This window comes from Hyla sarda, chromosome 3, assembly GCF_029499605.1.
Source record: "Hyla sarda isolate aHylSar1 chromosome 3, aHylSar1.hap1, whole genome shotgun sequence".
Classification (NCBI taxonomy): Eukaryota; Metazoa; Chordata; class Amphibia; order Anura; family Hylidae; genus Hyla; species Hyla sarda.
The window spans coordinates 230,832,368-230,846,422 of NC_079191.1; the positions used below are offsets into that span (position 1 = coordinate 230,832,368).

The following is a 14,055-nucleotide window of genomic DNA, read 5'->3' on the forward strand; positions in this document are numbered from 1 at the left end:
CCTCCTATCCCATCCTCCTATCTCGTTCTCATATCCCATCCTCCTAGCCCATCCTCATATCCCGTTCTCATATCACGTCCTCCTATCTCGACCTCCTAGCTTGACCTCCTATCTCAACCTCATATCCCGTCCTCATATCCCGTACTCCTACCCTGACTTCCTATCTCGACCTCCTATCCTGACCTCATATCACATCCTCATATCTCAACCTCCTATCTCGACCTCCTATCCCAATCTCATATCCTGACCCGTAATGTGTGTACCAGGTATTGAAATATCTCAAACCGTACGGAAGTTATGTGGGAACATATATTTCCCATTGATTTGCATGGGACTTTAAACAAAACCCCCGACCCTCACAAATGGGGGTTGTTAAGGGTTAAATTAAGTATCCTATATTTTAAGTGGACATAAGTGGACATATAAGTAACGTGACCAAGTATTATCAAAATATCTCCAGCGGTTTGGAAGTTATGCATTAACATATATTTCCCATAGACTTGTATAGGACTTTAACCCCTTAAGGACCGAGCCATTTTACACCTTAGGACCCGGCCATTTTTTGCACTTCTGACCACTGTCATTTTAAACATTAATAACTCTGGAATGCTTTTAGTTATCATTCTGATTTTGAGATTGTTTATCCGTGACATATTCTACGTTAACATAGTGGTAACATTTTTTGGTAACTTGCATCTTTTCTTGGTGAAAAATCCCAAAATGTGATGAAAAATTCGAACATTTTGCATTTTTATAACTTTGAAGCTCTCTGCTTGTAAGGAAAATGGATATTCCAATTTTTTTTCCATAATAAGGTTTTTATTGAGTTTTCCAATACACAATCAAGAAACAGTAAAATAAGGCAACAATTGCATTAGTCATCAAAAATCAAAAAGGGACAGCAAGCATTCGCTCAGCAGAAACAATCCATTCCGTTGGCGTGAGCCGTATGTAACATTAACTGTATGAAGGTGTAAGCCACTGATGTCCCTTTGAGGACAATAGGTCAACTCACATGTCCGGCAAAGTGGTTTAACCATGAATGCTGGCATAAACATTAAGGATATGATGACTCTGCAAACTATATGTGACTAGTCGGGTAAGAAGAAAAGAAGGGGAATGGGGAGCAAAAAGGAGTATAGAGGTAGCGATAGGAGTGAAGAGAAGAGGAACCTCAAATTTTTTTTATTCACATATACAATATGTCCACTTTATGTTTGCATCATAAAATTTACATGTTTTTACTTTTGGAAAATGTGCATGTGTCCACTGAAACGGTCAGAAACAGACTCCATGAAAGTAGTATGAGGGCCTGACATCCACAGGTGGGGGTTGCGCTTACAGCCCTACACCGTGCAGGACATTTGGCATTTGCCAGAAAACACCAAGAATGGCAAATTCCCCACAGGTGCCCTTTGCTCTTCACAGATGAAAGCAGGTTCACACTGAGCACATGTGACAGATGTGACAGAGTCTGGAGACACCGTGGAAAACTTTCTGCTGCCTGCAACATCCTCCAGCATGAACAGTTTGGCGGTGGGTCAGTAATGGTGTGGGGTGGCATTTCTTTGGGGGGAACGCACAGCCCTCCATGTGCTTGCCAGAGGTAGCCTGACTACCATTAGGTACCGAGATGAGGACCTCAGACCTCTTGTGAGACCATATGCTGGTGTGGTTCTAATGCAAGACAATTCTAGACCTCATGTGGCTGGAGTGTGTCAGCAGTTCCTGCAAGAGGAAGGCATTGATGCTATGGACAGGCCCGCCCGTTCCCCAGTCCTAAATCCGATTGAGCACATCTAGGACATCATGTCTCGCTCTATCCACCAATGCCACGTTGCACCACAGACTTTCCAGGGGTTGTCAGATGCTTTAATCCAGGTCTGGGAGGACATCCCTCAGGAGACCAACCACCACCTCATCAGGAGAATGCCCAGGCATTGTAGGGAGGTCATATGAGCACGTGGAGGCCACACACACTACTGAATCTCATTTTGACTTTTTTTTAGGGCATTATATCACAGTTGGATCAGCCTGTAGTGTGGTTTTCCACTTTGATTTTGAGTGTGACTCCATATCCAGACCTCCATGGGTTAATAAATTTAATTTCCATTGATCATTTTTGTGTGATGTTGTTGTCAGCACATTCATCTATGTAAAGACGAAAGTATTTCATACAATTAGTTCATTCGTTCAGATCTAGGATGTGTTATTTTAATGTTCCTTTTATTTTTAAGAGCGGTGGATATTCACATGGGAAGTTGTGTTGCATTTTTTTACAGTTTGAGAATTAGGTTATACTGTAGTTTGCCAAAGTTTGACAGTTTAAGCCTAATGTCACACACTAGTGGAAACTTACACTGCAGTTTTTGAGCCCAAGCCAGATAGATATTTAAAGGGTATGGGAAAAATAAAGGAAGAACTTTTTATTATCCTTTGGGGCTTTGGTTCAAAAATTGCAATGCCTTTTTTTTTTTCTAAACACCAGCCCATAAAGGACTTGTCAAGGGAGCAAAAAATGTCCTACCTGTTCTGCTCCCCAATACTCCCAGGTAGTCTCAGAAGAATACTTTTCTGAGATGGTAGGGGACAAGTGCTTGTCCCAATATTCATGTGTGGGCAAAACTGCACCCACATACACAATTTCCAATAGATGCATGATGGTATCAATGTTGCGATTATAGCTTGCCTGTATTAGACATCGCATGAGAGGACAAGCCATCTCCCCCTCCTCAAGCAAAACAGTATATTTCCAAGGAGACCAGGGAGCAGGAATGGAATGCTGGTAAGCAGAGCAGGTAGGACATTTTCTGCCTCCCAGACATCCTCTTGAATAAGCTTTACTTATGCTAGCTGTGGAAAACTCAGTTAAATATAGTAAGTGAAATTATCATCTGTTTCAGTGTCAAATCCCTTTTTTTTTTTTTATAAAACCTGGCAAACGCCTTTAATTTTTATCATTACAATGCTTACCTGGTTCACACTAGGAACCAGGACTACTTAATTGATAAGGGAACGCTGGAGCCCAAACAAATTGTTTGCCAAATAAAACTTCCCCTTTCCATTTAAAACCATCTAATCATTACTATTACGGAACATCACATGTTGCTGAGTACAGTAATGACTGTCAATAATTCATTGCATTCATTTCAAAGGATAATCTGCGTTTTTGTTCTGCCAATTGTAAAAAGCATTCATCAAACCTAAGCCAACTCTTTCATGGAAGCTCTTCAGCACAATTGGTAAAATTCTGTCATTTTATCAAAGGAATAAAAAGGCTCCAGTTGATTAGAACATTATCATTTTCATGGATAGACTCAGATAGAATAAAGTAATCAGGCAAAGTAATTTGACAATTCAGTATTGCTTTCAAAAAACTTGTTAAAGATACTTTCTGAATACTACATAGGGGTATGTTTGGAATATATCCTTGAAGAATTTATTACGTAAAAAAAAATACTAAACATTTAAGCTATAATTCTGTTAAATTTTATGGCTTCTAGAAATGAATTGAATATCTATTGGCTTAAAAAAAAACTTGAAAAGGACAATGATCTTACTCAACTATTAACCAAATTAAAACATTTAGCATTAACACTAAAAACACAAAAAAGTATATAAAAAGAAAAAAAGGCTCTGGTCTTTTAAGATTTGGGATCCACAAGTCCTCTGACTGTGGCCGTTGGTGTCTGGCACCAAAGTGTTAACATGAGATTCTTTAAAGGGAACCTGTCACTACTTTCATGCTGGCTGAACCACAGGAAGGAAGATATATTGTCAGGCACCATAATTAGGGTAGGGTCAGACAGAACAGCTATTTTACGCTTCGGATCTGCCAATGACGGATCCTACAATGTGCCTCCAGCTGTGCCTGCTCGTAGTTGCAATCCGGCGCTACGAGCAGACACGCCAGTGTTCAACAAGTCATCATGTGCATGCGCAGTGTACTCACACACATCACGGCTGCTCTCGGCCTACTTAGGGAGCAGGGGGAGCGGCCGCAATGTCTGTGAGTACGCTGCCCATGCGTCGGATTGCCAATACTCATTGCCACTGCAAGCAGGCAGGCACAGCCTGAGGCACACTGTAGGGTCCGTAATCGGCAGATCCACAGAGTAAAATTTGTTGTTCCGTGTGAACCTACCCTTATAGTGATACATGATTTACTCTGAATGGTTGTGCCCTGTCAGAGAAAACATAGCTGTCCGTGTGACCAGAAACAGGACTTCAAGTCACTGGGGTTGTCCATGGCCCTGGCTGATTGTTCTCACCCTACTTGGTGTGGCTTATGCACACGTACCTTATAGACATTTGATATGTATTTATTTGCCTTAGCTAACCCTGTATTTATGCCCTTATGTATGGACCAGTGTTTCCCCACCAGGGTATCTCCAGTTGTTGCAAAACTGCAACTCCCAGCATGCCTGGACAGCCTGCTGTCTTGGCATGATGAGCATTGTAGTTTTGCAACAGCTGGAGGAACCCTGGTTTGGAAACACTTGTGTGGACTATTGAATGTTGTTAACTGAGCGGCATAGAGTTGAAAGTTTGGTGTTGATATACATTTAAAATAGCCTGCTTCAATTGGTGTGCCATAACAATTGTTATTCTAACTTGTCATTGCATTCAGAAGTTCGCCACTTGTTTTACCCATACAAGCATTTGGATTTCTAAATCATGACCATAGTTATATTAGTCCTGAAACTGACATAACCACATCAGATGGGGTAGTCACTATCTTTTAGGGATTTACTTAATATATTGAGTTTTCTTATTTTATGTTTGCTAGTTCTTCAGATTGATTCCCTTTCTCCAAGCTGTAGACTATTTCTCACTTGTACTAACAAAAATCCTCTCTAGTAAATGCAAAAACGGGAGAACAGATATCATGAAACTTAATAAATGCCTGATTTTCCATTAGTTTAAACTAGGCCTTAGAGCAAACAAAAAAGCAATTTGTTATAAGTGGGTTAAGACTCATTCTGTTGTCACAGTATATATCAGCTTCCCTGTGTACTACAGCAGATGGAAATGTGAAATTTCTTATGCAGCCTGCAGGTGTTTGGGTTGTGTCGCCATTCACAAAAAAAAAAAAAAAAAAAGGAAAGAAAAAAATCTAAAATGATATGTTTTTTTGTAATATGAAATACATATTGCTCACTTATATAAATATACTTTAATGAGGTTTATGACTATTATAAGGAAAAATCTATGCACCTATTATTTTATTTTAATTTAACCCCCTAGGGACTCAGCCTATTTTCACCTTAAGGACTCAGCGTTTTTCCGTTTTCATTTTTTCTAAAAATCATAACGATTTCAATTTTGCACATAAAATTCTATATGATGGGTTATTTTTTGCGCCACAAATTCTACTTTTCAGTGACATTAGTCATTTTACCCAAAAATCCATGGCGAAACAGAAAAAAAAATCATTTTGTGACAAAATTGAAGAAAAAATTTCATTTTGTAACTTTTGGGGGCTTCCGTTTCTACGCATTGCATTTTTCAGTAAAAAGGACACCTTATCTTTATTCTGTAAGTCCATACAGTTAAAATGATACCCTACTTATATAGGTTGAATATTGTCGTACTTCGGAAAAAAATCATAACTACATGCAGGAAAATTTCTATGTAAAAAATTCTCATCTTCTAACCCCTATAACTTTTTTATGTTTCTGTGTACGGGCCGGTATGAGGGCTCATTTTTTGCGCATACGCCATTGACCGTGTGATTTAATTAACAATATATTTTTATAGTTCAGAAATTTCTGCATGCGGCGATACCACATATGTCTATTTTTATTTTTATTTACACAGTTTTTTTTTATGGGAAAAGGGGGGTGATTCAAACTTTTATTAGGGAAGGGGTTAAATGACCTTTTTTTGCAGTGCGGAGCTACAGCACTGCACACACTGATCTCATATGCTGATCCCTGCAAAGCCATAGCTTTGCACGGATCAGTGAGATAGGGGCTCGATTGCTCAAGTCTGTAGCTCAGGCTTGGAGCACTCAAACCCCGATCGGACACCGCGGAGACAGGTAAGGAGACCTCCGCCTGCGTCCCAGCTGATCGGAACATCATGATTTTATCGCGATGTCCCGATCAGCCCGACTGAGCTGCCGGGAAGCGTTTACTTTCACTTTCAGATGCGGCGGTCAACTTTGACCGCCGCGTCTGAAGGGTTAATAGCTCGTGGCACAACGATCGGTGCCGCGCGCTGTTAGCCCAAGGTCCCGGCTATGAATAGCAGCCGGGAACGACCCGGTGTGATGCGGGGTCACGGCGTGACCCCGTTTTAAACGCCGAGACCGGGCTCAGGGCGTACAGGTACGCCCTGAGACCTTAAGGATCGGGGATGCAGGGCGTAGGCATATGCCCTGCGTCCCCAAGAGGTTAATTGTGTGTTTATTTATTTAGTCAATGTTTGCTTAGGCTAAAAATGTTTTAAAATATGTGTAATATAACAAAACTGTCTTCATTCTACATTAGTCTGAAAAACTGAATGCTTTCCAAATGGCGCCTGCCCTAAAAAACAGTATGCCAAAGTTTTTCTGAACTATTGGCGTTTATTTGAAATAAAGGTGCAACACAGTTGTTTCGAACCCAGGCCGGGTTCTTCCTCAGGCGGTGGGTATTACAGACAGAGCGAACCAACTTAAATATACATAGGCATTCAAATGCTGCCGAATCACAATAAAAGGTGTTAAAATTGATTGAAAAAAATACAAATTACAAGTTATATATAACATAAAATTATATTAGTTCTCATTGCTTTAAAACCATTGGAAAGGGAATGCACTTTGGGACACCTTTGATATGTTATTATATTTTGCAGCGCTGGAGGTCTCTGCAAGGAAACCCACGCTGCCGTATTGTAAAAGTGTGTATAATATTAGTTCCGGTTTCTTTCAGTAGGTGGTATCATTAGGAAAGACCACGATTTACACTTTGGGGCACCTATGATGTTTTCTACTGCAGCGCCGGAGACCTCCACAGGGAAGCCCATGCTGCAGTGATATGAGGATACGCTCCGTATTAATAGAGACATTAGAAGGGTATTCATTGCAGAAACTTCTATTGTTTTGCAGTGCTGGAAACCTCCGCAGGGAGGTCTCTAGAATGTAGTTCCCTTCTAGTGCCTTTACTACTGCGGAGGTCTCCAGCGCTGCAAAATAATAGAAGTTTCTGCAATGAATACCCTTCTAATGTCTCTACTAATACGGAGTGCATGACTCAGCAGCATTTGAATGCCAATGTATATTTAAGTTGGCGTACTCTGCATCTGTAATATCCACTGCCTGAGAAAGAACCCGGCCTGGGTTCGAAACAACTGTGTTGCACCTTTATTTCAAATAAACGCCAATTGTTCCAAAAAACTTTGGCATACTGTTTTTTGGGGCAGGCGCCATTTGGAAAATGTCCAGTTTTTTTTATTGTATTTTATTTTTCCACTTTCAGTCTATATTAAACATATTCAAACTGTATTTTATTTTATATTTACATGGTAAGAAAGTATCACTTCCTAAGGCCTCCTTTACATATATGCATCGTCAGTTTTCAATTCCCTCTGGGCTGCATAAAATGCACCAGATGGAAAATGAAGCAAGAACTGATCCCATTCATTTGGCTTCTCAGTTTGGATTCTGGATGATGCACAACTGAAGCCAACTGATGCACTTCTGGCATCAATTGTGGCAATTTTAACCTAGTTTCGCCGGAGCTGGATGCCGCATACATGTAACTCTAGCCTTACAAGGAAAAATTCTAAGGCTGCCTCCTACCATTTTCTGATTTCTGCCTTAACTAAACATAAGCAAACTTTCCAAGGCTTGTTTTTTTGTGGTTTTGGTCAAATCAGGCCATTAAATTAGTCTTGATGCTGGTCCAGTCCTACACTCTTACAGCAAAATGCAAAGTGAATGAACAAAACAAAAATCTAAACCGGGTAAATATTTGCTATGACCATTCTTTGCCTTCAGAACTACATGAATTCTTCTGGGTAAACTTGCACACAGTATTTAGGCTTTCTCAAATCTTTCTGTCTCTTCATGTAATCCCAGACAGACTTGTGATGTTAAGATCAAGGCTCTGTAGGGACTAAATTATTATTCCAGGAGTCATTGGCCCAGATTTATCAAATGAGAGAAAAAGTGGAGGGATTTTTCCACAGCAACCAATCACAGCTCAGCTAACGAGCTCTGGTAAAGGAAAGCTGAGCTGTGATTGATTGCTGTGGGAAAATCACTCCATTTTTACTCTCACATAGTTTGATAAATCTGGGCCATTGTTCTTTTTTATGCTGAAGATCATTCTTAATGACATTGGGGGAGATTTATCAAAATCTGTCCAGAGGAAAAGTTGCTAAGTCCAGAATTGCTGATTTTGGTCACTTCATATACCAGAGAAAACCCCATAAAAAGCAATTAATAAGCCCCATTAAAACAAAAAATAGTACTAATAAAAAACTAAAGATCACGGTGCAAAAAATGATCCCTCTTACAGAGCCATATTGGGCCAAACACAAGAGTTCTAGGGGTCAGAAGAGGATCATTTTAAGTTGTCCTTTTTAAAATAGTTAAATAGAACAAAACGTAGATATATTGGGTATCATTTTAATCATATGGACATACAGAATTAATTAAATGTGTCATTTTTACCTAAAAGTACACTATGTGGAAACAAAACCCCCAAAAGTAGCAAATAAAAACAGAAGGTTTAATAGTCTAGCAAAATGGTGACCAGCTGACATGTTCAAGATAAAGAAACAGGAAGATCTGTCCACTGAAACAAGGGAATACAGTAAAATATTTTTCTTCTCACCTACACCTAGAGTGGAATGTTAAAGGAATTCCTCAAAGTTCTTGGACACCTATTTGATCTTTCTGAACATATATAAATCTACTCACTTACCTAAAAAGAAATCTGTATATATATATATATATATATATATATATATGTATATATATATATATATTTATATATATATATATATATATGGAGGCTCTTAGCGCACTTTTTGATCAAAATGTGTCCCCCCATCCACCACGCGGAGGTGGCCTCATATCGGATGGGACCCTAACATGATAACTCACCTCTGCTCTGACTTTGTGACATATTGGATCAGCCATTGACTAAACCACCTCCAGTCTGAGAGGGGTGGGGTGCACGGCTAAAGAGGGTGCCACAACCCCCCAACTTACAAAGTAAAAACAAAAGCAAAAATAGCCAGCACAACAACCTAATACACAGGTGCCCGCTGCTGTGGCAAATACAACATGTACAAAAAAGAAAGTTGCTTGTTGTTTGATCAAAAAGTGTGCTAAGTGCCTCCATTTTTTGACCTAGAGTGCTGTTGCAACTTTCTTTTTTGTACATGTTGTATTTGCCACAGCAGCGGGCACCTGTGTATTAGGTTGTTGTTCTGGCTATTTTTCCTTTTCCTTATATATATATATATATATATATATATATATATATATATATAAATATAAAAAACGCAATAGCCCTGATTTACTATTGTAAACCCAAAATTTTTGTCGGGTTGTGCGACAGATTCTGTCTCATTGCGCCAGAATTCTGTCTAATTGCGCCAGAATTCTGTCTTATTGCTTTAGAAATGAAAAAAAATACAAAAAAACAACCAATTCTCCATTTTTCTGAGAAAACCTGAAAAAGGGGCGTGGCTGTCAGGAGAAGGGGGCGTGTTCACATAAAAGGGCACGTCCTGTCATTTTCACAAAAAAACTATATATTTACTAAGGTTTCCACAGAGCATGTGTAAAAAAAAAGCAAAATGTAGGGAAAAGTGCAAAATGTAGGGAAACCTTGGTAAATACTGTGGAAAAAAATTGTAGGGAATTAAAATCCACAAAGAAAACTACACAACACTCTTAGTAAATCAGGACCATTGTGTATATGTGTATATGTTCCAGCATCACTTCCAAACGGCTAAAGATATTTCCTTCAAACTTTGTACACATGTTAATTATATGTCAGCCACAAACATAGTATAGGTAAATTAACCCTTACCCCACCCCATTTGCGATGGTCTGGGTTTTTGTTTAAAGTCCCATGCAAGTCTATGGGAAATGTATGTTCCAGCATAACTTCCAAATGGCTTCAAATATTTTGATGAAACACATGTTACTTTTATGTCAACTAAAAATATATTATAGTTAAATTAACCCGAACCTACCCCCTTACATGAAGGATGGGGCTTTTGTTTTAAGTCCCACGCAAATATATAGGAATTCTAGTACCTTACTCCACAAGCTCTGCATCTCCTGGTGAGTGTGTCAATCTGGCCACACCCCTCCCGCATGCCACACCTTCCCACACCATCTCACAATGCCACACCCACCATTTAAGCCACACCCTCTTTTATTTTCTACCCTTTTTTGTGCATTGGTCCAGCTTGCAAGTTTTGCCCACTTCCACAAAACCATGCCTCCTATTTTTGCTCATCTCTTCATCACAACTCAGTCCCACCTGAACATGGGATATGAGGATGAGATATGAGGTCAGGATATGTGGACGGGATTTGAGGTCGGGATATGAGGACGGGATATAAGGTCGGGTTTTTGCCTTAAGGACATCCTAGCCTTTTAAGAGCCATAACTCTTTCGTTTTTCTACCCACAGACCCATATGAAGGCTTGTTTTTTGCTGACCAATTGTACTTTGTAATGACACCATTCCTTTTATCAAAAAATTGGAAGCAACAAATTAAAAAAAAATTGTCAGAAATTGAAAAGAAAATCAAAATTTTGCCACTTTTACTGTGCATTTTATGGTAAAGCCATCATGTTCTCCTTTTTCTGAGGCTCAATATAACTTTTTAACCAAAAAAATATGTTTAACCCCTTAAGGACAATGGGCGTACTCCTACGCCCCCGTTTCCGAGTCCTTAAGGACCGAGGACGTAGGAGTACGTCCTGTCCTTTCCCGGCCCCCCGCCGCTAGCCGGAGGGGAGCCGGTGCCCGATGCCTGCTGAAATCGTTCAGCAGGCATCGCAGGATATCACCCAGGGGGGTCATTATGCCCCCCCATGTTGGCGATGGCCGCAGACTGAATTGTCCAGCGATCTGCGGCGATTCCGGGTCAATCGGGTCTCCAGTGACCCGGTGACCCCGAATTACTGGCTAATTACTGTCAGAGACGGCCCCGAACAGCCAAAGCCTGCAGGGGTGAGGTGGCACAGGTGCCACCTGACGATCGCTCTGATTCGTTGGCCGGATTCCCGGCCGACCAATCAGGGCGCCTGCTGCGGGTGTCACTCCCGCACCCGCTCTGCCCCTCTTCCGGAGGATGTGAGCGGGTGCGGGACGTGCACCCCTGGTGCTGGGGACCCCGATCCCCGGCGTTAATGTCGGGATCGGGGCCCCAGGAGCAGCCTCCTGCTGTTGCTTAGCAACAGCTCCCAGCATGCAAAAAGGGCATGCTGGGAGCTGTAGTTATGCAACTGGAGGAGGCAGACCACCACAACTCCCAGCATTTCCTTATTGGCATGCTGGGACTTATGGTTTTGCAACAGCTGGAGGCACATTCTTTCTATGGAAAAGTGTACCTTCAGCTGTTGTGTAACTACAACTCCCAGCTTGAACAAACAGCTAAAGTGCATGCTGGGAGTTGTAGTGGTGCATCTGCTGGTTGCATAACTACAACTCCCAGCATGCCCGTTGGCTGTCGGTGACTGCTGAGAGTTGTAGTTTTGCAACAGCTGAAGGCACACTGAGTTAAGTAGCAAACCAGTGTGTCTCCAGCTGTTGCATAACTACAATCCCCAGCATCCCCAGCCAAAGTAGTATGCCTCCCGCTGTTGCATAACTACAACACCCAGCATGCCCTTCCGCTGTCCGTACATGCTGGGGGTTGTAGCTTTTGCAACAGCTGAAGGCACACTGGTTGCAAAACACTGAGTTTGTTGCCAAACTCGGTGTTTCACAACCAGTGTGCCTCCAGCTGTTGCAAAACTACAACTCCCAGCATGCACTGATAGACCGTACATGCTGGGAGTTGTAGTTTTGCAACAGCTGGATGTCCCTCCCCCCCCCAATGTGAATGTACAGGGTACATTCACATGGGCGGAGGATTACAGGAAGTATCCGGCTGCAAGTTTGAGCTGCGGCAAATTTTCTGCTGCAGCTCAAACTGCCAGCGAGAAACTACTGTGAACCCCCCGCCCATGCGACTGTACCCTAAAAACACTACACTAACACACAATAAAATAAAAAGTAAAAAACACTACACATACACATACCCCTACACAGCCCCCCTCCCCAATAAAAATGAAAAATGTCTGGTACGCCACCGTTTCCAAAACGGAGCCTCCAGCTGTTGCAAAACTACAACTCCCAGCATGCACTTATAGACCCTACATGCTGGGAGTTGTAGTTTTTCAACAGCTGGATGTCCCCCCCCCCCCCCCCCCCAATGTGAATGTACAGGGTACACTCACATGGGCGGAGGATTACAGTAAGTATCCGGCTGCAAGTTTGAGCTGCGGCAAATTTTCTGCTGCAGCTCAAACTGCCAGCGAGAAACTACTTTGAACCCCCCGCCCATGCGACTGTACCCTAAAAATACTACACTACCACAAAATAAAATAAAAAGTAAAAAACACTACATATACACATTCCCCTACACAGCCCCCCTCCCCAATAAAAATGAAAAACGTCTGGTACGCCACTGTTTCCAAAACGGAGCCTCCAGCTGTTGCAAAACAACTACTCCCAGTATTACCAGACAGCCACTGACTGTCCAGGCATGCTGGGACTTTTACAACAGCTGGAGGCACCCTGTTTGGGAATCACTGGCGTAGAATACCCCTATGTCCACCCCTATGCAAGTCCCTAATTTAGGCCTCAAATGCGCATGGCGCTCTCACTTTGGAGCCCTGTCGTATTTCAAGGCAACAGTTTAGGGCCACATATGGGGTATCGCCGTACTCGGGAGAAATTGTCTTACAAATTATGGGGGGTATTTTCTGCTATTACCCTTTTTAAAAATCAAAAATTTTTGGGAAACCAACATTTTAGGTAAAAAATGTTTTTCTTTTTTACATATGCAAAAGTTGTGAATCACCTGTGGGGTATTAAGGTTCACATTACCCCTTGTTACGTTCCCCTAGGGGTCTAGTTTCCAAAATAGTATGCCATATGGTTTTTTTTTTGCTGTCCTGGCACCATAGGGGCTTCCTAAATGCGGCATGCCCCCAGAGCAAAATTTGCTTTCACAAAGCCAAATGTGACTCCTCCTCTTCTGAGACCTCTAGTGCGCCAGCAGAGCACTTCTCGCCCCATATGGGGTGTTTTCTGAATCGGGAGAAATTGGGCTTCAAATTTTGGGGGGTATTTTCTGCTATTACCCTTTTAAAAAATGTAAAAATTTGGGGAAACCAAGCATTTTAGGTAAAAAAAAATGTTTTTTTTTACATATGCAAAAGTCGTGAAACACCTGTAGGGTATTAAGGTTCACATTACCCCTTTTTACGTTCCCCGAGGGGTCTGGTTTCCAAAATGGTATGTCATGTGGGTTTTTTTTGTGGTTCTGGCGCCATAGGGGCTTCCTAAATGCGGCATGCCCCCAGAGCAAAATTTGCTTTCAAAAAGCCAAATGTGACTCCTTCTCTTCTGAGACCTGTAGTGCGCCAGCAGAGCACTTTTCACCCCCATATGGGGTGTTTTCTGAATCGGGAGAAATTTGGCTTCAAATTTTGGGGGGTATTTTCTGCTATTATCCTTTTAAAAAATGTACCATTTTTGGGAAACCAAGCATTTTAGGTAAAACATTTTTTTTTTTTACATATGCAAAAGTCGTGAATCACCTGTGGGGTATTAAGGTTCACTTTACCCCTTGTTACGTTCCCCGAGGGGTCTAGTTTCCAAAATGGTATGCCATGTGTTTTTTTTTTGCTGTCCTGGCACCATAGGGGCTTCCTAAAGGTGACATGCCCCCCAAAAACCATTTGTCGCTCCTTCCCTTCTGAGCCCTCTACTGCGCCCGCCGAACAATTAACATAGACATATGAGGTATGTCCTTACTCGAGAGA

General features: G+C 41.6%; 1 protein-coding gene across 2 annotated transcripts in view; it reads left to right on the plus strand.

Annotated features, from left to right (window-relative positions):
* GRIK2 (glutamate ionotropic receptor kainate type subunit 2) overlaps positions 1 to 14,055 on the plus strand; it is an 805,023-nt gene that overhangs the window by 689,602 nt on the left and 101,366 nt on the right. The window lies entirely within an intron of this gene.